Source organism: Strix aluco, chromosome 20 (assembly GCF_031877795.1).
Source record: "Strix aluco isolate bStrAlu1 chromosome 20, bStrAlu1.hap1, whole genome shotgun sequence".
In the NCBI taxonomy this organism is placed as follows: domain Eukaryota; kingdom Metazoa; phylum Chordata; class Aves; order Strigiformes; family Strigidae; genus Strix; species Strix aluco.
In genome coordinates, this window is record NC_133950.1 from 8854012 (window position 1) to 8878546 (window position 24535).

Below are 24535 nucleotides of genomic sequence, written 5' to 3' on the forward strand. Positions count from 1 at the left end.
TTGCTTCATTTCAAACCTCCTAATGGCCGGGAGCAGCGTTGCCCCTCTTGCAGAGGATCAACGTAAAGTCCCTGCAGCGGCCAACTCCTGCTCCTCCCTGGTGCCTGGGATGAGCACAGCCCGGGAGCACACGCGGTATTTGACGCACAGGCTTAAGTTGGGCTGAAGCGAGCGCTTTGCTGAATCGGAGCGTGGATTCTCACCCGCGTGGTCCGCAGCCTTTCACTGCTCTGGGTGGATTCTCCACGACCGCAGGTGAGGAGACCTCGTTACACCCTGCGCACTGCCAGTTCTGCGGCGTATTGATTAGTCATGGGTACGTTTGGAGCGGAGTTGTCTCTTTACTAGGTTGAAGTACAGGGTGTTCGATGTTTATTGTGTTCTTAACAAAGTCTCTTATCAGCAAGTTTGAAGTTTGTTGCTATCTTCTAGCGTCTTAGACTAATCACAGTAATGAAGGCATTGAACGGAGCCCTTCTCAGGTGGCATTTACCATTGTTTGCTGCAGATAACATAAAGCTTTCTGATTACAGTCGGCTTTTATCACTTCAGAGCAAATCTACTCCACTGAAATGTGCTAATAAAACCCACGGAAGCAACAAACTGGAAAGAAGTGTTACAGCAATAAAGGAACATGAGGGAAAATGTACAGCTTTTGCCGCTGTTATCATTTTCAATTTATTAAGATCTAACCATTTTTGTAATATGGAACTATTGCTGGGGGTTAATTTAATCTTCTCTAATACCAGGCTTAGGTCAGTTTTCAGTGTCAATTTAGATGTAATGCATATTTCTGCATTAGAATTGGAGAAACACCCTCTGTGGCCCCATGACCATATGCTTTCAACAATCCAAGTGTAAATGTCCAGCACTTTACACGTCCATTTTATGAGATTATCTCCAGCCTTTAAACACGCAAGTCCCAATAAAAACACTTGGCGTTGTGGCTCCAAGGACAGAGTGGGCTACTTGCTGCAATAGAGAAGCACTGAGTTATGACCTGTAGCAACCCATTCTCCTGCCGCCTGTGCTCCACTCAGCCATCCGTCCCGTATTTATCTACTGCCTTCCACTGTAAAGGGTCCCAGAAGCAGATTAGAAAACTGCTGGGCTAAATCCTGAGATCTTCATTCCATCTTTGCTGAAGATAGCAGTTGTTTTGCGTGTATAAGGGTAATGTAAAATCCAGTAAAGATTTTATGCTGCCACTGGGGAGGCTAAAGACAGCAGCCAGGGCAGCAACCTACATAAAACATAGAGGGGAGAAAACTGGATCCAAATAATTTGGGTCAATGCAGGAGAAGGACCATCGATGTTGAATTTCTTCACTGAAAGGGCTATCAAGCACTGGAACAGGCCCCCCAGGGAAGTGATTTAGTCACCATCCCTGGAGGTATTCAAAAGATGTGTAGATGTGGAGCTTAAGGACATGGGTCAGTGGGACTTGGCAGTGTTAGGTTTATGGCTGACTTGATGATTTTAAAGGTCTTTTCCAACCTAAATGACTCTGTGGTATCTGCATGTAGGAGACAAGGATATATAGAGACCTCATTTCTATAATCACACAACATAAATAGTATCAAACTTTGTGTTGTCTTTGTATGAGATACACTGAACTGCCTAAGATTTCAATACGTGTCTTTGTTCAAGTTACCTCTTGCAAATCAAGGACATCAAACCTCTTCCATATCCTACCCCCCTGATGGATACCTGGTTCAGTCTAGTCCTGTCCTATGGTCTCTTTTGTGGTTGTCTCTTCTGAAAGATTCAGCTCCTGCTTTTTCTCTTTTTGATATGCTTCCATGCAGTTAACGCAGTCATCTCACAACAAGAGCTGGAGTGGAAAAGCAAGTTAGTAGAATACACTTCCTTTCTTTGGAGCCTTGTAGGCCTCTAGATTTCATTGAACATTGTTCAGCTTCTGTGGTTAGAGACTGCACGTGCTTGGATCTGTTAACATCCTCATGCCCACATACATGTTCCCTTAGAGTGGATGATTTTAAGAAGGGAGAAGGAATGGGGATTAAAGAGGAGGCAACAGATTTAACACAGGCATGAGACCACCCAAGAGACCAAGTCTCTTAAGACTTACAAGAGGCTTAAGAAGAGGGCTGAGCAAGAAGTGCCAACTGGTAGGAAACACCAAGTGCAAAGACTTGATGTGTCACAGTGCTGCCCCATGTGCCTGAAGATATTCAAAGGACAGAGTGGTCCCACTGTCCCAGTCCTTATTCAATCCCCACCCTGCCTGTGCCCAAGTAGTGTATAAACTCCAGTATGCTAAGCCTGACATAACTGGCTCCCTCTCCTCTAATGGAGCAGATAGAGAAATTGAATCTTCAAAGGATCTAGTGGTTTAACAAGGTTATGTAAGATAGAAAGGACAGAGATTGAATTTAAGTCTAAAGAACTCACATTCTTCTCGTCCTCTTTCTGGACTCTAATGAGAGCCCCAAACGTGGAGCCATGGATGCCAGTGTTACTAAATGGAAAGACAACGTATCAGTATTTTGTCAAAACCCTTGCACAGGGATCACACATAGTTCTGGCACCTCTGAGAGAGGCCATGCAGGAACTAGCAGCCAATTAATGAGACTTTTGAGTCAGTGGGTAAATTAGATGTCAGCAGAGAGGCTTCAAGCTTCATAAAGGGCTTGGGGTGAATGAGAAAGGTGGATGCAGAATTGCAACACAGCAGGGAGGGATGAAAGGTGTGCTACCCCCTCCCTCACCACCACAGCTCCTGGCACAAGCATCTATGTCCCTGTGCTGTTTAATCCCAGGAAATGCTGCAAGATGCTGTTTGTGTGGCTGGCGTGATAACGAACGATGTACTGTGCAGGGCTGAACTAAGTTACATTGGATTGTATTACACTGAAGTGGGGTGAGGAAAATACCAATCATCTATGAATCTCAATGATTGAGGGTGGGAGAGATCGTGGAATGGCAGAGCCTTTAGATGCTCTGCCTGTGAGGTTGTGTGTCTTGTTTAGAGCAGGCTAAAAGGCATTTCTTTTTGTTGTATCAAGATTTCCTCTTAAGCTTATTCCAGTAGCTTTCCTGTGTTTGCCTCAAGCCACCAGACAGATATCAGGGGTTGTTCCTGACAGAACAACTTTATCCTCCCTTTTGCAAGTGCCTCAATACTGCAGATGATATTGTGTGGGGTGGGGAAGGGCTGCTCAGAGGGGCTGAAAATGCTCAAGCAACCATAGAATCCTAGAATCACAGGGTGGTTTGGGTTTGGAGGGACCTTAAAGATCATCCAGTTCCAACCCCCCTGCCACGGGCAGGGACACCTTCCACTAGCCCAGGTTGCTCAAAGCCCCGTCCAACCTGGCCTTGAACCCTTCCAGGGAGGGGGCAGCCACAGCTTCTCTGGGCAACCTGTGCCAGTGTCTCACCACCCTCACAGGGAAGAATTTCTTACTTATATCTAATCTAAATCTCCCCTCTGTCAGTTTAAAACTGCTACCTGTCATCCTATCCCTACACCCCCTGATCAAGAGTCTCTCCCCACCTTTGCTGTAGCCCCTTTAAGTACTGGAAGGCTTCTATAAGGTCTCCCCAGAGCTTTTCTTCTCCAGGCTGAACAACCCCAACTCTCTCAGTCCCACAAGAGGAATCCCAGGTACAGACCAAGTGTAGGCAAAAAGTCAGAGATGGACTTAATTAATTCATCCTCAACTCTGTGTTACAAAACACAAAGCCCAGGAAGGCGTGGGGGGACCGGGCGCAGAGGGCAAAGCAGGTAGGGCAGATGTGTCCCTTCACTTCTGTACTCTCTCAGTTCCCCAGAAAGAAGCAGTTCAGGAGTTGCATTGTGAGCAACTAATGAGATTAATGCAAATGGGTATACTAAGTTATACAACGTATATATGCCCTTCACACAATGACGGACACCTTCTGCTACAGTTTATTTTTCTAGCAATCATCAGTAGCACTAATAATAATTAAATCTTAAAGGCTGTAATGAATAATACATAGCAGCATTCTGTTAGCAAAACAAAAACACTTTAAAAGATTTTCTCCTAAGCTAACATCAGTGCTTATTTCTTGCAATGATTTATTTTTTGTGATGTATTAAGCACCTTTAAAGTTTGCAGTATTGAAACATAGATAGTACTGAGTCACTGATGCACAAAGTCCTGGAAACAATTTAAAGAAAAGCAGGTGCCACTAAGCTGATCATTTTTATTTGTGCGTGTAACCGGGAGAGACAAGCAGCAGTCACAGCTCAAGCTGGCGCAATGGACAGGAGTGTAGGGGGCTGGGAGGGGACTGGGTGTAGCAGGGTTGGAAGCTTTCTGTCTGACCTTGGACACATCGATTAGGGATGAAATTCATCTCTTCCTGAAGTTGGGCATCCAGCTGAGGCTAATCAGTGAGGATTCTCAAAGCCAAGGAAAGGACAGCACTGCAGAGAACAGCATCTTCCAGGAGAGCTTCGGTGGCTGAGGTTAGATGAAGTGATTTGGGCCAGTGTTATCTGTGTAGGTATCTAACAGCATCATTCAGGCCCAACAACTGCTGCTTGGCACAAGCCCTACTGCCACTGCAGTCCTGCAAGCAAATACAAATCCTTTGGCCAAGAGAGCATCCCCTGTTCCTGGAACTGCAAATGACAGCGTGTTCCCTCTTACTGTTGCGTGTGCGGAGCTGGAGGAGCAGAATGACTATGTCAGATGTCCCTACTTACACCAGTGTGTAATGATTTGGTCACTCTCAGAGAAGCCTCCAAAGGATCATCATCACTTACAAAGTGGGTCTGTAACACAGTCATTACTCAAGGAATAGAATGTCTGAAGGTTGAGAATATGGTAGATCTGACCCTAAAAGTGTATGACTATCTGTCCCCCAGCTGCATTGGACACTCAGGCACTGCAAATTCATATGACAATGTTCATGTTACCACTGGACTCACTCAAACTTAAATATCTTGTCTCTAGTATGCAATATAAGTAGGCAGTATAGGATGTAAGACACCTGGTAAATGAAAGGGTGAAAAGCCCTGGCCATATTTTCTTTTCAGGTACTGAAGGGGTTAATGCATCGCATACCTCAGTGTCAGGGTCACCATTAGCCGGGGTCCTTATTTCTCCATGCGGGAACAGAAACAACGCAACACCAATGTGATGATCAGGTCATCCATCTTTTTTTTTTTATTCCTTTTCTGGTTACATTTATATTCTACTAAGTTCCGTACACGCACTCATCTATCTTCTAATAGGCTACAGGTCATCTACACGCGCTGTTCACACGCCTCTACAAGCATTTGCATTGGTTAATTGCAATTAGCAAGTAAAGCCCAAAACTTGCCAAAACTCCCTTATCTCATACCCTGTTTTGCTCAGACTTGTGTGCTTTTGCTGACCACAGGTGTTTCTCACTTATCTGCTATCTTGTGTGTTTTTGCCAGCCTTATTTTGCTGGCCTTGTCTTCGTCCTTGCATTCTTCTGTCTGCACTAACTTTCTCCCAGCGCGGCCCAGACTCCTACACCTCAGTTGCATGTGGATGTCCTGCTACTTTATAAGTTGGAAATAGCCCAATTCTAAGCAACCATTGGATTCAAGTCCTACAAGGGTGACAAGTCTGGCTCTCTGCTATGCACTGTACCCATCGCCAAAAGACTAACCAGCAAGGTCCGGGGGTGGTTGGTTTACTCGTTGGATTCTACCAAATGAGTAAACCAACTGCAGAAGAGAGCCGTGCTAGTCAGATCAAGAGGAATGGATTTGGAGCTGGCAGCAAATGAATTGCAAAAATAGATGACCTTACATAGCATATTCAGAAATTTCTAAGAAGAGAACGCCTTGCAGGAGTCGTGATGCCAAAAACAGCAGAACAGAGGCAAATCTGATGCAGGACTCGAGAAAAAGATTGGAGGTCTTTGTGCAGATATCAGCGAGGCCAAGCTTGTAAGCCCCATCAAGCTGCTATAGAAATGCCAATTTGGAGACAGAGCTGGTACAAGAGAGGACAGCCTCGACAGCGCTAACACGTCTTCACTGCTTGTGCAACCACTTAGAGACTCTACAGCCGAGCTCTCTGCTGGATTTACACTGCCAGGAGGTTTCACAGAGTCAACCAAAAGAAAACATTAATGTGAACCTGATCTGAAGAGCAGAGAAGGGACGATTTTCCTCTCTGATACTAGATCAGACAATAGAATAGCCTACCAAAAGGAGCAACTGGTTTAATCAGTATAATCAGATATCACAGGGATAAGCGCAAGATAAATAACCTGATACCACAGCTACGAGCACGGCATGAATAACACAATACCCTAGCAATGAGCTCAACATAAATAACCCAATACCACAGCAGTGAGCTCAGTATAAATAATCCAATACCATGGTGATTAGCTTAGCATGAACACTGCGATACCACAGCAATTAGCCTGGCATAAATAACCCAAAATCCCGGCAATCAGCATGGCATGAATAATCGTATCCCATACCAGCAACCACAGCATAACTAAGGCAGAAAGAGGACGGGTAGAAGAGCACTGATATGTGTTTATTAATACAGTTAGAGGTTTATACAGCAGCTTTGGAGCACTCCCCGTTCTTCCCCATGCAGCCAGCAAAGTTAACCCCTGCAGCCACCTACAAAATCAGATTCATGGGCTGTGCGCACCATATTTCTGGAGGGGATGAAAACCTGTAGAGGAAATGAGGTGGATTTGGGGTATTTTTAAGGAGGTGGGATGAACCCAGGCCTGCAGACAGTATTCTCAAAAGCACTTGCTAGTTCTCCAATTCTGCTCCCACCAAAGCCAGTGCAACTGAAAAACCTCCTGTGGGAGCGACTGCCCCAGAGCTGAGCATCCTCTGGCTCTTCCCAGCAGCCCACAAGCCCCCTCACAGCTCCCCAACGTGCTGAGCGCAGGCAGAGGGGAAGGATGGTGCAGTGGGGCTGAAGCTCAGTGCTTCCTTCTGGGGGTCCCTACTGCCGTGCTGCCCCGAATCCCACTCCCCAGCCCTCCCAAGTCCTCCTCCAATTATGAATTTGGCAGCATTACCACCCAGAGTCCACTTAACGTATGAATGCTGAATTGAGATGTGAGTCACAAATACATCTTTTTATGCACTCTTAAAAACCAGAAACATAATTACTAAGGTCAATATATAATGTTTATTTCCTTTATAATAGACATTATAATTTCACTTTAGGGAAAAGAAACTGTATGCATAAAAATAATGACAAATATTAAAGTAACCAAAATAATGGAACCAGATCACTCTACTAATCCTAAATTTAAATGCATTAACGATCCCTGTAACATTAAAGGTCTGATAAGCCAAATTAGGTTTCTTGTAAGCATAATTAATCTTCTTTTTCAATGAAGATATTACAAGGGAGTTAATTTGAATCCCAAAGGCATTTCTAAAATTGAATTATATAGATAAAGCAAATATTTGACCTTTTACTGATAATTACTATAAAAAATCAACATGCAAATGAAGCTTATGAAAACCTCTCCTGAAAATGGTATTATTGGGGTAATAAAATTCTCTTTAACCAAAACCTAATAATTTAATGACTCAAAAGACAGGTAGCCCCTACCTTCATCTGTAATTTGGGAGTATTAACTTACAATAGCGGGGCCTGTGTTTATTAACAAATAATTGAATCGAATAAAACACAGACGATTATGTCAAATGCACAGATTATCTGGTTTCATTCATAGGTCATTAAATTTAAAAGACCGCTAGTTTTGGTTCACCTTCTCTTCTGAAATGATTTTTTTAGTGTCATTAAATGATGGTAATATTTATTGATTTAAATTGCCCTCTGACTGGAAGGTGCTTTTTCATGGTACTGAATTAGGATATTTTTTCAGAAAATTTCCACTCAATTCAATGGAAACAGCATTCACTCCTTTATCACAAATTGAAGCTCCTAAAATCTCACACAGCTGGAGACTCATTGCTGGATGAGTTTAGGAAGGATTGAGGCTCTTCCAAGGGTCTCTGATGGTGAGCGTGGTGCCCACAGGGTGGGATTTGCAGAGTGAGGCAGAGTGGTGAGGATCTGCGGGATTAAACCGAAGGTCATCAAGCAAATAACAAGATCACTCAGGGAAAGCCTTTTTTGCCAAGGTTTTGAGTTAAAATGGAGGTTGCTAATGACCAGGACCACGTTTCCATGTGTTTGCACAGCCTTGCACGGCTGCCAGGTGTTGGTCTATTGATTATTGCTGCTTATAATCATATATGCCTGCACGGGCTCTGTAGTGCAGTAGGATAAATACGGAGCAGTTTCTTGGAAATCTCTGACATTCATCTAAATTCCTATTCCCTTTTGCCAATTTCAGAGTGTAGCTGCTGCTTGCCAAAAGGAGCATTTTCGTACAAGGACTAAGGTCTCATTGCATGAGCCATCTAAACACTTCAATTTTACTGTCATCACAGGCATGATGGCTTCATCCTTTTGTCCTTGCAGTTGTCTGAGCAAGATGGCCTTCCTTGTTGAGGTTCCCCAGCCTTGGTGCTTGGTGAGCAAGCTGGTGTGAGCAAGGCTAGACCAAGAGAAGCAGTAAGTGTGCTTTGTTTTTTAGGAGCAGAGAAAAAACACTGAACTTCTCACAGCTGGGTCACTATTGTTGGCCAGGGTTTTTATTAGCTGGAAAAAGAAAGTACCAGAATAGATCCTTGTCACTAAAGTCTCAGCTGATATAACAACTAGGTTGAAATGAAACCTCAGTGTCACCTATAAAACCAGCAAGCTTCCTATTAGCCAACTTTTTGGTACGTGGGCAGGCCAGGAAGTAAAGGAAAATTTTTCTCATACTTAGTGTTGCTCTGTTCAGCCCAAATTTGAGGCCCAACAAAATGCTGGAACAGAACTAAAGCTCATATTGTAACCATTCTGCCCCTGTTTTCCTGCTAAATTAAGGACTTCAGTCTTCAGACCTGTCAATCAAGAACCTCTCACAAGCAGAAAATTCACTTCAAAAATGTATAAAGAAAAAGAAATGCTCTGCTGACCCTGGCTGCACACCAGCTCAAGACAATGCATATTGTTATGAGCGTGGAAGTATTTCCAGTCGACGCCGAGGTGTATTGTGATGAGATCGCTCTGAAGCGATGCTGGCCTATTTGGGCTGAATGTGCAGTGAGTAAATGAGCTGCTGTTTCTGAGGCCAGTGAAAGGAATTTTACAGCTCTAACAGTAAGCAGTGTCACATCAAGGAAAGAGTGGTTGTACAGCCGTGACTCCTAGAGTTTATTTCCAGCTGTGCCACCGATTCATCAGCCAACTCTGAGTCACTTAAATGTTGAGTTTCTCAAACATGATCTTGTAATTTGGCCCCTCCTTGATTTTTATTGTTGTTGAGTCAAGCACAAGTACCCAACGAGACACTCCAACAGCTCTCAATATAGATGCTGCTCTGCTGACATGGTGCTTGGTGGGAATTTCTTTCCAGGAGAGTAGCTAGACCAAACAGGCTTTTGCAAAATGTTACCTCCAGATTTATTCTCATTATGCTTATGCGGCTCCAAGAGCCCTGATCCCTGCTCAGAAACTCCAGGCGTTACTGTAATACCAACAGGAGGCTTTGAACGTGCATCTTCAACGTTCTTGAACAGGTCAGTGTTAGGACTGAGTTATCAAGAAAGTCAAAGGAGCAAGTGAAGCTTAGATAGACCTAAGCTCTTTTTAAACTAGCTAGCTCAGGTGTCTGCAGCAGTCTAGCAGCACAGCTTGGGTCTCAGTTCAAGGTATAAAAGCCACCTACGATACAGTCAGCACCAAGCAGGCTAGCCAACAGCAAGCCAAGAGGCGGTGCAGTCACTTTGGGGTTGCTGGTTGGCCTTGCTGTCAAGTACTTCAGAGCCTGGGAGACAAGGCTCCTCAATCCTTTAGGCTCTTTTGAAATATCTGCCTAGGAACACAGAAGAACCTGCTTTTGTTCAGATCTGGTTTTGACTCGAATAGTGCTGATGGAAGATGCTCTCCATTACCAATTTTAATCTGTTCAAGGTCATCGGAAGTCTGCAGAGAAGCATCATTCCTTTACCGAGAGACTTTTCCGAGACAACATTAGCCAGTCTATTCTATCTCAAGCCCCATGCCTTTAGATATAATTGCTTTATTAAATGTCACAAATGCTCATTTGACTTAGATGGTCTCTCTCTCTCTCTCTCTCTCTCAAAAAGAGAAAATGTTAATTTAGACACAGAAAATGGCCCATTTGCTGCTGAATTCAAGGCAAATACCCTGTCTCTGACTCAAAACACTGCCTCTTCTGTTGGAGTGTTTGCAGTAAGGGACATTTAAATGGCCTGAAACAAAGTCATTTTCTTTGTCATTATTACACTGGAGTTTTCTATCTCTCTGATTAGATTAGAATTGAATCTGGTTGAAAGAAATTGAATTTGTACATTTCCCTAATCATACAATCTTCAAACACTGAACTTTCTAGTACCAATTAGACTGTCCTGATCGGAACGAACCTTCAGAGATGTCCCTATTGATGGGAACAAGGAATGAAAAGCTGTTGATGAAAGTGATGATCGATTGATAAACTACCACCTGCATAAACACTCTCGTGCTCTTTTCAGGCGATTGCATTCATGGCATCTTCAGAGCTTCTCTGAAGATGGTGACTACTGAAAAACATGCAGTTCTGATCTGTATTTGTAGAAAATCCACATCCTTTATTCTCGTGGTCATGATCAGGGTGGACTTGCTGTGTCATGATATCCCTGACTTGCACTTGGTCAAATTCTGGTATTTTCACCTGGCTGGGCTGAGCAGTGGGAAGCAGGTTTAGCATATTGGGTCTTGTAAATCCCTTCTGCAAGCAGCTAACTGTCCTTGTGCTTTGTGTGCCTCTAGAAACTTCATCCAGGATTCTCTTGGACACTCATATCTAAGCACTGCAATACACATTTGTTCCAACACTTTAGTTTCTGGATGTAGGACTCTGTTTCCATCTGTCCCTGTTTCCAAACTGAGAAAAACCCAACATTTTTTTACCCCCATGTATGCCAATTGCCTGTCTTTTTGCAATAGAAACCATCTCTAACTTCAGACTTAACCCAGCTAAAGATGGCAAAGGGCAACTCAGTGACGTATCCTCCAAGAAGAAGCAGTGATTATATATGTGTGCACGTGTGAGCATGTCACACACAATGAAAAATTATCCTGAAAGATCAGTACCACTTCTCAGACTGTAGCCCCTGTCAGCTGTGACCCCACTATGGTGGGCATCACCGAGCACAGGAGAAAGCACCAGGGAGAGCTGAGGATAGGAGCAGGGGGGGAAAAGGAAAAATTGTTACATATTAGGGAGTTATCGATGGGAAGTTAATGGCAGGTATTCAAGGCAAAGGAGATGGCTTCTGACAGCCAACCAGAGTTAAATGATTGCTGAAGTGACATTAAATTAAGCTGTTTTTGACACAGATGTATTTACCTCTATGTAAGCAGAGAATCACCTCGCTGGGGCTGGGGTTTTCTTCAGGTGAAGAGCGGAGATATTAAGACAGTTTGCTCAAATGGAATGTGTTTTTATATTGAGAAGGGTTGTTTCAAGGAAACATCTATCAAAAGGGGAAACAAGGTTTCGGCAAGCAGAAGCACTGTTAGATCAAAACCCGAGAGATGAAGTGCAGGATCATTGTTAGTGGAAGAGTGAAAATAAAATAGGAGAACTCCAACTTTGAAACATTTGGCTTCATTACTCTTCATTTCTCAAACAATCAGAAGTGCCTCAGGTCATCTTCACACAGTTTTTTTTTTTTTTTTCTCCTGTTTTGAACATTATTCCACGGGGGCATTCTCTGCACTACATCATGTTTGTGCTGCCTTGTAAACCAACATACTGTGGGAAAGGCTTTCTCTTCCCCAGAGATGAGACATAGTGCTGTCTGGCCTGGCTCTTTGGCAGTGTATAGCACAGCAGTAGTATTTAAAAAATAATAATTAACTGTCCACATAAAATGAGCAGCTAGGCTCCATCTATAAACAACAGAGGGAAAGGTATTTCAAGGGTGTGACTCACCATGAGATATGTCTACGGTAAGAGTGCTCAACAGACCTGTCCTCATCTCCACGGACTATAGAGGAGCATAGATGAGTGGGATAGTGGTAGATGGCAATAATCAGATAAAATGAATCCATTCAAAGTGGCTAATCCTTTCCAGGTGGCTTAGGGGATGAATGGAAGTCCACAAAATTGGAGTTTCAGCAAGAAACCGGTGAGACTGCTGAACATCCTTTAACTTTATAGTTCATGGAGGAACAGGGACACCTTTAGAAAAGCAGTGTGATGTGGTCTGGCAATGCCTCGCGGGGCAGGACACATCTCTGACCCTCCGGGAAGCCCAAGAACAGGCTGGGACAGCCCAGGTCTCACAGAAGACTGCTAAAGCAGGCAGCATCAGAGCATCTAGTGGCAAAACTCCTGGTTTCCATTTGTATATTCAGGCTCACCAGTGCCCCAAGACTTCGTCCCATGGATTCTACACAGTGGATGGAAGGTTGCAGCCTATGCTCTGCCTGATGCAGCAACCCAATGTTTAGCAGGCACCAAGAGGGAATTCTACCCAGCTTTCTGCATAGAGGCTTCTAGCACTCTTTCTCCTTGTGGTCCCTCTTGCGGGACTGCAACAATGCCCGTCAGAGGGAAGTCAAGAATGGCTTGTCCCACATCATACCTCAGTGACACGTATCAAATGATTTGCATGAACAGTGACTGCCCTCAAGACAGAAATACAGTGACACTCATTTTTAGCATCAAACAGTGGCTTTGCAGAGGCTCCAGCTCAGAAGCTAATGAATTGGTTGGTCAAGGAAGTTATTTTTTTCCGGCTGTTGGCAGTAGTTATTTTGCCTTTAATTGTGCATTCACATGCCTGTGTCTGATAGCAGTGGCTACTGTAGAAAAATGTAGTTTCATGATTAATAAATGGTCCCTTAAAAAAACCCACTTTGTTTTAGATACCAGGAACCCCCTGAGCTGCTGTTGTCAGCTTTGCAAAGTCTGGTATTCACCAACATATTCAGCATCCTCCTGAATAATGATAATTCATCTGTGTTCACTTCACTAAACTATCATATTTTATGGAAGAAGTTAATTAAATGGTGATTTGCACTTCCGCTGAACATTAAACATTTAATGCAGATGCTCCAGTCATTGCCTGAGCTCTAAAGTGGGAAATGGCTTCAAAACTTCATATTTCCTTAAGAGGTTTAATGATGCTAGATCAGGCTATTTGCATACATACATATACAGGCATATTTTATACCAGCATTTATTGCAAACAAACCCAGCTTTCTTCTTACCATGTTCTCAAGAATATGAGGCAGGACATACAGATTGCAACTGAAGGGTTCTCTCTGGATGATTTGCCCCTGCCACCATTAAATTAATGGGCTCATTAATGAAAGATTTTCTAGGAAGGCATTAGAAAGGAACAGTTACCTACAGCAGGTTGCCTCTCCCATAATTTAGAAGAAGTTAATTGGTAATAAATTAAGAATTCTAAAAATTATTTCTTGTACAGCAGGAGTGGGGCTTATACGTGTTGCCTTCAGCTGAAGTGTCACAGTAAATCCTTTGCAAAGTAAATAATTGTTGGGATGGGGGAGGAAGAAGAAATTAATATTAATGTGCATTGAATGGGATGCTACAGAGGTGAAATGCGAGGAAGCCTTTGGATGGTGTGCAATGAGTGTTCTTGCTTTCTGAAATACGAATCTTTGTAAGAGGTAGTAACATAAAACACAAGATACTGCTGGGTGTCTTCCATCCTTCATGCTCAGGGTGGCCCTGATAAATTATACCGCTGTTGTCCAAATGGTCCTGTCTGTGTCGCAGGTCACATTGAGGACCAGGCTTTCACTTGCTAAGCAAATGTATGGCTGTCAAACCTTACCTGCGTTTGTTTTTGCAGGACTGCAGTGATCATTTGTTTGCAAGAGGGGCTTAGAAGTGGGCCCTCACTTTACAGAACTTAGCATTTTTTTCCCTATTACCCCTCAAAAAAAAAAAAACCCCAACCAAAAAAACAAAACAAAAAAGCCAAAAAGGAACTGCTTCTGTTTTGGAATGCAATGCGTAAAAGTGGAATAATTTCTGGGGTTTTTTTGAAGTCATATGTTTTCAAGTGAGGAAGAGATGGAGAGAGAGAAGAGATGTTTCAACACATCTTCAAAAGCAAAGAAGTTTCATTTTCTCCACCCCCAGTAACCATTTAAAAAAGAAAAAGACAAACTTTTCCTTTAAGTTGTTCCATTAATACCATTGCATCTTCTAAGTGCCAAATTGCTTGGGTCTTTCCCTCCTCCCAAATTTGTACAACCTCAGTTTGAAATATAAGAAGCTCTGATTTGTCATTCTACCCCAGGATTTTCAGATCTAAACTTCTTTTAGCTATTACACAATAATCTCTCTCTCAAAAAAAAGGGCTTAAAGCAGTTATTGTTGCATATAACAAATGCACTTAGAGTACCAGTTATGCTTTAATGTACATTAATTTTAGATTTGCTGGACCTTTTCCAACTAAGTCTGTGCCTAGAATTTTTTTTAGACTATGAAAAATTATTCACAGATATGCCATGCATTAAGTTAGTAAATGAATATAGGTTTGAATTCAATTTGTTTTAGCAAACTACTGTTATAAAGAGTCTAGTGTAGCGTGAATTATTATCCAGATTTATGCTTAGCATCTGACAAAATGTTAAGCTAGTTTTTCAAGTATCCACTAATTCTAAATAAAGGCGGAACTGTGCCATTCCTGCGTGGCAGTTCCCAATGCCAGCTTCACACTCCATCACATTTTTAACTTGATGGTGTTCCTACCATTGATATCTTCCATTTCCAGGTGCTTCAGCAGAGGCAGGATTTATTCAGAGCTTGATCCGTGCTGGCTAGTCTGTTTGGACAGAGGTGTGTGACTTTTCAGTATCAAATCAACTCAAAAGTGTGTTCTCCTCTGCTCCTTCTGTGTCCTACACGTGCTTTGGGGAAAAGGGCCTGATTGATCCTGGGTGATTCTGGGCACACAAACATAGCTCTAAAGCTCAGTATTTCTCGGGATAAAAAGCTCTGCAGCATTTTTGGCTGGGGGAGGAGAGCAGCTCCTGCCAGGCGATGGCCCATAGCAATCATATCAGACTGGACCGAGAGAGACGCTTCCCCCAAGAGACACAGGGAGAAACAAAGGAGCTGGTGGGTATTCCCAGGCATTTAGGGAAGGAAGGAGGGGAAGATACCACAGCTACCTCCCCTTCAGGGATGTTATCTAGTGTAAGAAACATTGTGTCTGACCAGACCCTTCCTCCTCATCAGGCAACAAAAAGAAAATGTGGGAGAACATTCCCTTCTCAGCAAGGGAGGATGCTTTTGCCTCCTAGAACTCAGTCTGGTATCAGTCTAAATCCAGGGGGGCTTAGGTGGCCTTTGCTTTGAATGTGGATCTTTTAACCCAATCCCTGGCATGTCTGCACTATCTATTTGCACGCTATCAATGAATGTGAGCTTTAAGCTTGACAAAATTGGGATGGGATGTGTCAGATGCAGAGCTAAAGGATGGGGACAGAGTTGCTGTCTATCACAGGCTTTGGGAGGAGTGACAAGACTAGCTCTTCATTGCCACATGAAGACAGGGCAGCTGACAGGAGGTGTCCAAAGGACTTTAAAAAATGATGGCTAAGGTTCATATCCTCTTCCAGATCAAGTTACATGAGCAAAGCTGGCTTACTCTCCTACTAGTCATGGCAGTTCAAGTGGTAGAAGACAGTCCTCATAGTTATCAGCTTCAGTCCCTGCTTGAGACCTATAAGGAGAAAAATGGTAGATTTACAATAGAGCTGTACTCAGGCCTTATGCACAGGACCGTATCTTGATCTCCAGAAGGGAGTCAGGCAGCAGCATAACACATCCCACGCACCATTCACACTGCTCTTGTGGTGGGCCTGAACATCTGATTAAACATTCTCCAGGCTGAGCTCCAGTCTCACCCTGGAAAGAAGCCACCAGCACATCACACCAGCATTGCAAGATTTACAAGGAGCAGATGAAGTCGAGTCCTACAATAGTTCATTATAATTAACAAAGCTGGAATTGCACTGGGCTTTGAGCTGTATATCAATGCTAAATATCTCATTACCAGTGTAAAATATTTATGTCTCATGGTCTTTATCACAAATGCAGGCTCACAGTTAGTGTGTCCTGGTCCAGAAGATGAATTCTAAGGAGTAAATGAACTGCTTGGATTAAAATGCTGGCAGCCCCGCAGGATAAAATTCCTTACTGCACATGACCTCAGTGATGGAGGGAGAAAAGACAGCAACGAGTGCACAGCCTGGGGCTGCAGAATTATGGACCATGTAGGCTAACGTTCTCCACTTTTCCCCCTTGCTGTCTCCTTAGGGCCAGATCAATCCCTGGGCTGCCACAGCTGACAGCAATTTGTTCTTTTACTTCCTCAAGGGCTGACAGGCACTTCTGGGTCCAGCTTGAGAAGCGGCAGCGATTGCTGGTGCACACGTGTCCATGAGTCTGGAGACCTTCTCTGTAGCACAGCCTGCTCTCTCTCCCACCTGAGCATCTTGGGGGATTTCCAGGTGTTGAGAGTGGGAGATAAGACTGATTGACTTTCCCTGACCAGAGTGCATCCCAGAGGGCTGGGGGTGTGCACCACCCAGGAGCTTTGGTGAGTTCCCTTAGGGTCTCCTTTGCTCTCTCTGCTGGGAAGGATGCAGCTCTGCAAGCACAGCCTTCCTCTGGCCACATCAGCACCCCGTGCGCTCATCCCCAGCTAGGGCAAGGCTTCAGAGCCACGTGTAAAGGAGAAGTAAAAGTTAATCTTTGTTACTCTTTTTAATCTTTTCTCTGGAGAACAAGGGTCAAGTCCTGGGCAAAGGCTGCAGCTCATTTTTGTTGACTCAGCACTGCTTCACTGAGGTCTTGAATAATTCGGAGGTGTGAATACTGTGCTGAGACTTGGAAGAGCTGCTTCCCTCCCTGCCACAGGCTATCTGCACATCTAGGCAAGTCTCAGAAGCCTGACTCCCTTCTCCTCCTGCAAATGAAGGCAACTGAACATCCTTGTTTCTGCCTATGCCCGGCCTGTTTGTGTGGGGCTGAGCAGGTGCTGCCTTGTTCAGCGACAGGAGCAGGCGAGCCCTGATCTCCACCGGGACCTCCAGGCTCCGCTCTAGTATGAATAAACAATTTTCCCCTCTACTGCCTCTTACTCCAAATTTGTAAATAATTCCCAGACTCGCAACGAAGCTCAGGCGTGGAGGCTGAGCCACCCCAGAGATGCAGCAGAAGTGCAGCACGCAGGCAAGGGTCTTAATACAGGGAATGAGCAGAGGAGCCCCTGTTCCTCCTGTTGCTCGTCCATCCAACAGGCAGAGATGTGCTGGGCTAGTGTCACACTCTCCCTGGTCCCCTCCAGCCCGCAGGTCCCCCTGCACCATCCCCTGTTCCCTGGCCTTGTAGGGAATTAATGTGCTGGCTGGGAGAGGGCATGCACTGGAGGAGGGATGAAGGAGGGATGAAACGGTACTGCCAGCGGTTTTTAGCCATATCGACTCCCATTAGTGGGAGTATTGGTGTGATGGATCCCAACCCAGCTGGAGGAGGGCCAGGGGGATGGATTGCTTTGCTCACGCTAGCTGTCACAAGTGAGGTGCTAAACTGTTCGACTCGGCAGTGTTTAGTTTCCAAAAACTGGTACAGCTGTTGCCAACATACTCCAAAAAATGGGGCAATTTTTTAAATTCCAATTAGCGGGTGAACAGGTTTTGACAGAGGAAGTTGGGAGCATGGAGGCGCATTCTGTATACTTAGGACATCTATTTGGGAGATTAGCACCTCCTAGTAAATAGGTATTAACTAAAATCTGCCTGAATTATGCTTCTAATTACTATTTCATTTGCAGCAGTGTTGTATTTATTACAATAAGCTTCTTGTGTATTTATTGTATTATGTATTGGAGTGAGACGCTGGATGTTGAATGTATGTGCTAAATGCAAGGGCTCATAAGCATTACAGTGAGTATAACTGCAAAACCTTTGATAGGCGTCAAGTCATTTTATACAAACCTCGGAACCTTTCTCTTGCATAAAACCAAGAAATAGTCTAGGTGCCCGCCTTCATTTCCATCTTTATACATATTGCTCAGTCATCTTCGCTTATTATTTCTCTCTCTCATTTTTTAGCCTGTTGCCCAAAATGACAATCCTAACTTTTTTTCCCGATAATCTCTCTCTTTTGGAGTACAATTAGTAGTTAGATCACCCTGTGCTTTTGCTGGAAGTCCTGGAGGTATCACTTTGCTGCTATTTTTTTGGGTGGACTTTTCCCCTCCATTTTCTGCTGACTCAGCTAGGCTGCATCAATCCACATTTCTGGGCTTGCTCCTGTTTTTTAAGGTGATGACAACCTCCAAAGTGACCTAAGAAACAGCTGTGGATGGAGATCTACCTCTGAGGAGCCCATTCCAGATTTCATACTATAATATATTGAGTCTTTACATAAACTCTACAGAGCCAGGACAGCTATAAATTATAGTTAGACGATTGTGCGTTTAATGTTTCTCATAAACATATAAAGTTTGTCTCCAGAAAGCTATAATGATGGAAAGCAAATTGAAGCCAGGAAGTGTCTTGTTAGTATGTGATGGAAATGTTAATCAGGAGTCTTTAAGGAGGATGTAATTAATTCCTCACACACTGCTGTGTGAGGTTCTTGGGGCCAATCAGGAAGGAAAGGGCAAATCAGGGGTAGATGGGGGTGAGGAAAGGTGATTCTTCTGTGGGAGGGGTGTTTGTCTGGGTGGTTTTCCCCATTTTATGGGTACTGTGGTTGACTTGGAGTAAGGACCTACCTGAAACCTGTCTTCAGTTCATGGAAATAGGTAAGTCATGTCATTGCTTTCTGCTTCCTCATCAGAGAGTTGAGGGTATTCATATGCACTCTGTTAGCAAAACTGTGTGACAGATACTGATAAAACAAGTAAATAATTTGAAAGCTCTTACTAAGTCAGGTTCTGCTGAATACCTGGTCCTCCCTCTTCTCTTCTCTTTTAAGTCCCTCTCCCAACTGCTCTTACACCTGTATTTTGTTTTGCTTGTGTGCTCTGCCCTATATTGACTAGAGTCTGGGTCAGACAGAGTCTCTGATCTTGTCTGTGAGATACAAACTAAATTCCTGGTGCTATAGAAATGTCTTATAATAGCAATAATTTTGTGTGCCATTAGCTCCTATTCTTATGGTGCATTCTCTACGCTTTGATCACAGCGACCAAGCTCCCTGTGCTACGGGCAGTATGGTGCCTCTGATGCCCAGCGGTGCTGAGCTGGGCACACATGTGTGCCTCTGCGGAGATACCTGTAACTCGCTCTGGAAAGCAGCTCTGCTACGTGCACGGAAAGTGGATGATGATTTCGTTCCCCCTTTGGAGTGGGTAGAGTAGCGCGTCCAGTTTTGGTGTGACCCTGGAGGAAAGATGCAAGTGCATGCAGCTGCTCCAGAGATCTCAGCTAGGGCTTGTCTTGGTCTGGGCAGCCTCTTTCAGAGTCTGAACTAAAAGGCTGCTGTGTTTTTCTCCAAATGAGCTTTATTTGTTTCTATTTCTAGTCCGTTCAAAGCAGAGCTTCAACTTTTATTCTGAAAATAGTTGTTGTGTTTTAAATGTCCCTCTGTATGGAACCTCTTGCATTTTTCCAGTGCAAAAGGCTTTCCATCTGAATGGAAAAAAAAGTTTGAGTTTATTCCCTTGGACTTAAGCACTTCTGTTAGTTACCACTTCTGGTTTGAATCCAAATTTCATCCTTGTTATTGCACTTTTCACACTCTGCCTGAGGCCTCAGCATTATAACAGAACAAAAATTCCCAGTCCTTGGGGATCTCTCTTGACTATGACTCTTCCAAAGTCTGGGACTCTCCCACCCCAACAGATTTGCAAGTACAGACAGACTTTATTTTACTGGCTAATATTGCAGAAAAGAATAAAACATGCAAACCAGTGAGACTGTAAACCAAACCCATTAAACCTGATTATTGTCAATTTGTGCCTAGTACCTGCAGCTTGTGGAAAGTTCCCGCCTGTGGTTAACTAGCAGTTGTTGTTGTTTATGTGTTTATTAACTTGTACCCAACATGTGCTTAATGGCTCTTCTGCTCATTTTTTTAGCTGTGGTTTTAATCTCTGTTTTTGTAAGACATTCTGGCCACAGCAGTCGCAAACTGTCTCTTCCCTGTAAGGTCTGCTGACCTTTTTGTAAGAGGTCCCTTTTCTGTCAGGTTTTGAACTTTTGTCCTCCTCTCCAGCACTGCTTTTGAATGATGAACTTTAAGGTAGAATGCAATAGTGGGGAAAATGCCTACAACAAGAAGTCCTGGCTCAGGGCTAGTCAAGGTGGGATCAAGGCCAGACCTGTTGGAGAGAGCTGCTAGATCCAAGCATGATCTGGGCAATGGGGGAAAATACTCCAGCTGCTCCAGAGCCAGCTGCGTGTGCTGCTCTACCCATGGGAGAAGACCAGTTTGGCTTTGTTTTTAAGCTGGGTCTTCTAGCACCTGAAATTATTTATATGATGACTCTGGATGTGGGACTCCAGGAAGACATCTCCTTCAAGGATAATTTGGAAGGATTCAGATCCCTTTTCCTTGAGGTCATTTCCTGAAACCCCTGTTCAGCTGTCACCTATGCCTAGAGGTGCCTGAACCCTGTGTTTTGGGGCCCTTGTGTTTCCAGAGATCTCTTTCAGTAGAAAAATATTTCTGTGCTTACCCTGTCTCTACATCTAATTGTATCCAGGAACTAAGCCCTTATTTAAGTCTGAGGTGGCTGGTGTTTTTATTGCATGCATAATGAAGCTCGGAAAAATTGGTATTCCCACAAAATGGGAATTTCCTCTGTAGTCAGAGGAAAAAGTTCAGAGTGTGGCTCTCCTGGGAGAATCGGTGTCCTAGTGCAAGGAAGGAGTGTAGGATTTGTTTTGCAAGGAGAGCAAAGGACCTGCTGGCGCACAAACCAGACCTGGGCACTCAGACCTGAGGGTTTGCTAGTAGCTGTCTGCTTTCTGATAACTCTGATATTGGGAATACCCTAACTTTAGCCCATGGGCTGTCTCTCAGCTCTGCTCTTAAGTTAGGGTTCAGTGGTCCTCCCCCAGGCTGCCCAGCCAAACCTGGGAGGTCCCAACCCTCTCCTGTAGCAAGCCTTTCATGGTAATTGCAATAGCTGCTCTTTTTAACTAGAAAACCAGCGTTTCTGCTCACGTTTTAAACTGAGTCAGTAAGAAATGCAAACTATTACTTCAGTGACTGCCTTTCTCTTACGGGGCTGGGGGAGTGTTACCTTTACTTAGCTGGTAGAACAGATATATTCCATAACTCTTCAGGGAATTAATATTCATATTATTAAGTTTAACATATTGCTCTCAGTTCCACATCTTTTTGGTTTAACAAGCAATTGTAGATTCAAAATTATGAGCCTGGTTGAAAATGCTGCACCTCTCTTTGGGATCTGGGGACTGAGTTTTACCAATTAAAGTGGAAATATGTTTGAACTGCACAGTGGAAAATCAACATCCAAATTAGTAGCATGTAAGATTAAAAATACTACAGTAGGAGGACCTCACCGGAGACCAGTGTAACCCCCACCTCAGTGAGGTTGTCTGGGGAAGCTGGTTTTGCTCCCTTCACATAATGTTTGTCCTTGGGGAAGCTCATGGCTCTGACAGGGACAGAGCATCGTTCCTGGACAGTGCTGCAGCCTGTGTAACTCTGGAGGAGAAACACTTCTATGGGGTCAGTGCAGTGGGACCACAGTGGCAGAGGGCCAGGTGCAGGTGGACAGAAATGACAAACCTCCAGTACCTCTTGCCAATATCTGCAGCCAATCCTGATTTAGGGGTTTTGGTTGATAATTTTTTCCAAGCAAGCATGTCTTGGGAGAGATGTCCCACAGATGTGAGTCCCATGGCCCTGGAAGGCCCGAAGGTTCAGATCCTCACTTTGTTATGAGGCAGCTGAAGGTTTCTGCCAGAGGCATTCCCAAAAAAACCCATTTCTGGGCTTTCTTTCTAGCCTTCCAATTTAATAGGTGTCTTCATACCTCCTGTCCGCTGCTGAAATACAATGTGTGATATGCTGGGAACTCTTTAAACCAATGAGCTGGTGATTAGAAAACCTCTCCCACACTTATGTTGGAAGACACCAAGGTTCAGGTGCTCCTTTACCGCCAGCTCAACTCCTCCTCCCTCCCCGGGAATGATTGCCCCTTTGGAAGGTTGTTCTACCCAGCAGGATGGAAAAACACACCTCGATCACCTTCCTTCTCTGAGATTATTTTCTAATATGTTTACATTTTTTCAGCCCTCTGTCTCTGTATGAAGTTCTTTTCAAGAATGCAGTACAAAGATAAGCTTGTCAGGGAAAGCTGCAGTAACATCAGGTTATTTATTGGAATGGGCAGCAATAATCAATAATAGATGATTTGGAAGAAGTTTAAAGGTTTTTAATGAACAACTTATCAGGAACCTGCTTCTGGAACATATTTGTTGGGATTTTTCTACCTTAATCCCAAGCAGTGGCTGATTTTTTTTTTTTTTTTTCCTAATCTCTGGAAAGTACTCAGTGATTTGAATGTGATAGGAACAACTGAGAGACTACTTTTTTATTTCAATTTTTTAAAAAAATAAAATCTTTGAATGAAGCAACCTGTAAGCTGGGTTTGCTTTGCCCTGGGTTATTGTGTGGTACTGAATTTCACAGCTAAAGTCCACATTGCATTTCTAAAATATTTTTCCATCTGTGAGCATGGAGTTGTTACTCCTTCAGCGTCTGGGTGTCAGTGCTGCTGTGAGCTCTTCTGTCCTGCTTTTGCTAACCTTGAACGACTTTCATTTCTGAAGCTGATATACTCGGTCCCTTCCATCTCACCACCCATATGTATGCAACTGCATAAATAAAGAAATAATAAGCCTCCACACCATTAAATTCAGGGAACTGATGCATTTCAAATGCGGAAAACAGAAACAACTGAAAGTCTTGCTAATTTTTACACTAATTTACACCAGAGGGAATAAGAAGTCTCTTAAATCAGATGCTAATTTTGTTTACTTAACTTCCTAGTCAGCACAATGACCTTTCATCCACAAGTAGGAACAAATTAGTGCAGAAGTTCTTTGTGGGAGACAGGAGAACTTGCCTCAACCTGATACTGAATAATACCCAATTAAATGTACTTCTAAACAACTCTGCCTTCCCTCCTAGAAGGAAGTTTCAGATAAAAGAACAAAATGATATGCCTTTTATTTGCCACTTTACAAAATCTCTTCACGTAATGCAAACAACCCTAACCCTAGTGTGTCTGATAGAGGATTTGCAATGCTCTCGGTTATTGGTAAGAGGATAAGAAGCTTATTACTGTTTATTGGGGGAGGATAAAAGATCCCCTGTTCCCCTTGCTAGGAGGGAAATGGATTTCCGTATTTATCAACAATCAGGGAAAGGTGGGTGGGAGGGAGATATTTGGGTAACAAAGCTGTAAACCACCAAAAAAAAATATTTTTCTGGTAGGTGGAAGAAAGGGAGTTCTTCATATTTGGTAATGGGATAAGAGACATTGAGCACACTCTTTGGTGAGATAAGGAGCTTACGCTGAAGTGGAAATGCTTTTTGGTATCAATACAGAGATCCAGAGGCCTCCTAATGATTGGGAGGCAGCTAAGTGGCTACCCAGGGATTTGCGAAGGGAACAGGGGGACTCTTGGTGTGGCAACACCTCTGGAGTGTACGTGGCTGTGGTGGAGAGAAACCAGCCACCTGCAGCTCTTTGTGCTTGGACGGATGTTTCCCCAGAGGCTGTGGATGGGGAATGAGCCCGTGAGTCACAGCTATAGGAAAGCAAATAGATGGCAGGTGCCAGCTGTGCCTTCGGTCACCACAGGTGTGGCGTGGTGCCAGTTGGGGGGCTTGAAAGATATTTGAGATAGAGGCATCTCCAGCATCATCTCTTCTGCCACCTCCTGCTGTGTCCAGACCACAAGGTCTCTTCTCCAAGGAAATCTGAGCTGCTTGTGCTCAGTATGGGAGACGATGATGAGGCAGGAGGAAAAGCAGAAGTCTAGACCCACACTGTGTGTTCGAAGGGATGTCTGTCCCTTCCTCACTCTGGAGACGATGTTTCATTTCTCTAGCCATGCTCTTGTTGTTGGGTTGATGTAAATTTAATATCCTTGGGTTATAATGACAGAAAACCAAACAATTTCCAGGCATTTGTCACACAATAAATGAAAAAGACAATGCGGCAGCAGGCAGAACATTTGATTCACTGAGCTGTAAAGGCAGCTGCCTGCAACACCACGTTCAAGTGCTCGTCGAGAAGAAAATTGAGCGAAGCAGCCTGGGGGAGGAGGAGGAGGGAGAAGAGTGTCATGGTGGGCCCCAACACTGCTTGGTGCATCAAGTGCTGAGACACTGCAGGGGCTGGGTGGGCATCAGAGGAAGTTAAAAGTCAAATGTATCTAAATGTTAAATCTGTGGCACAAGT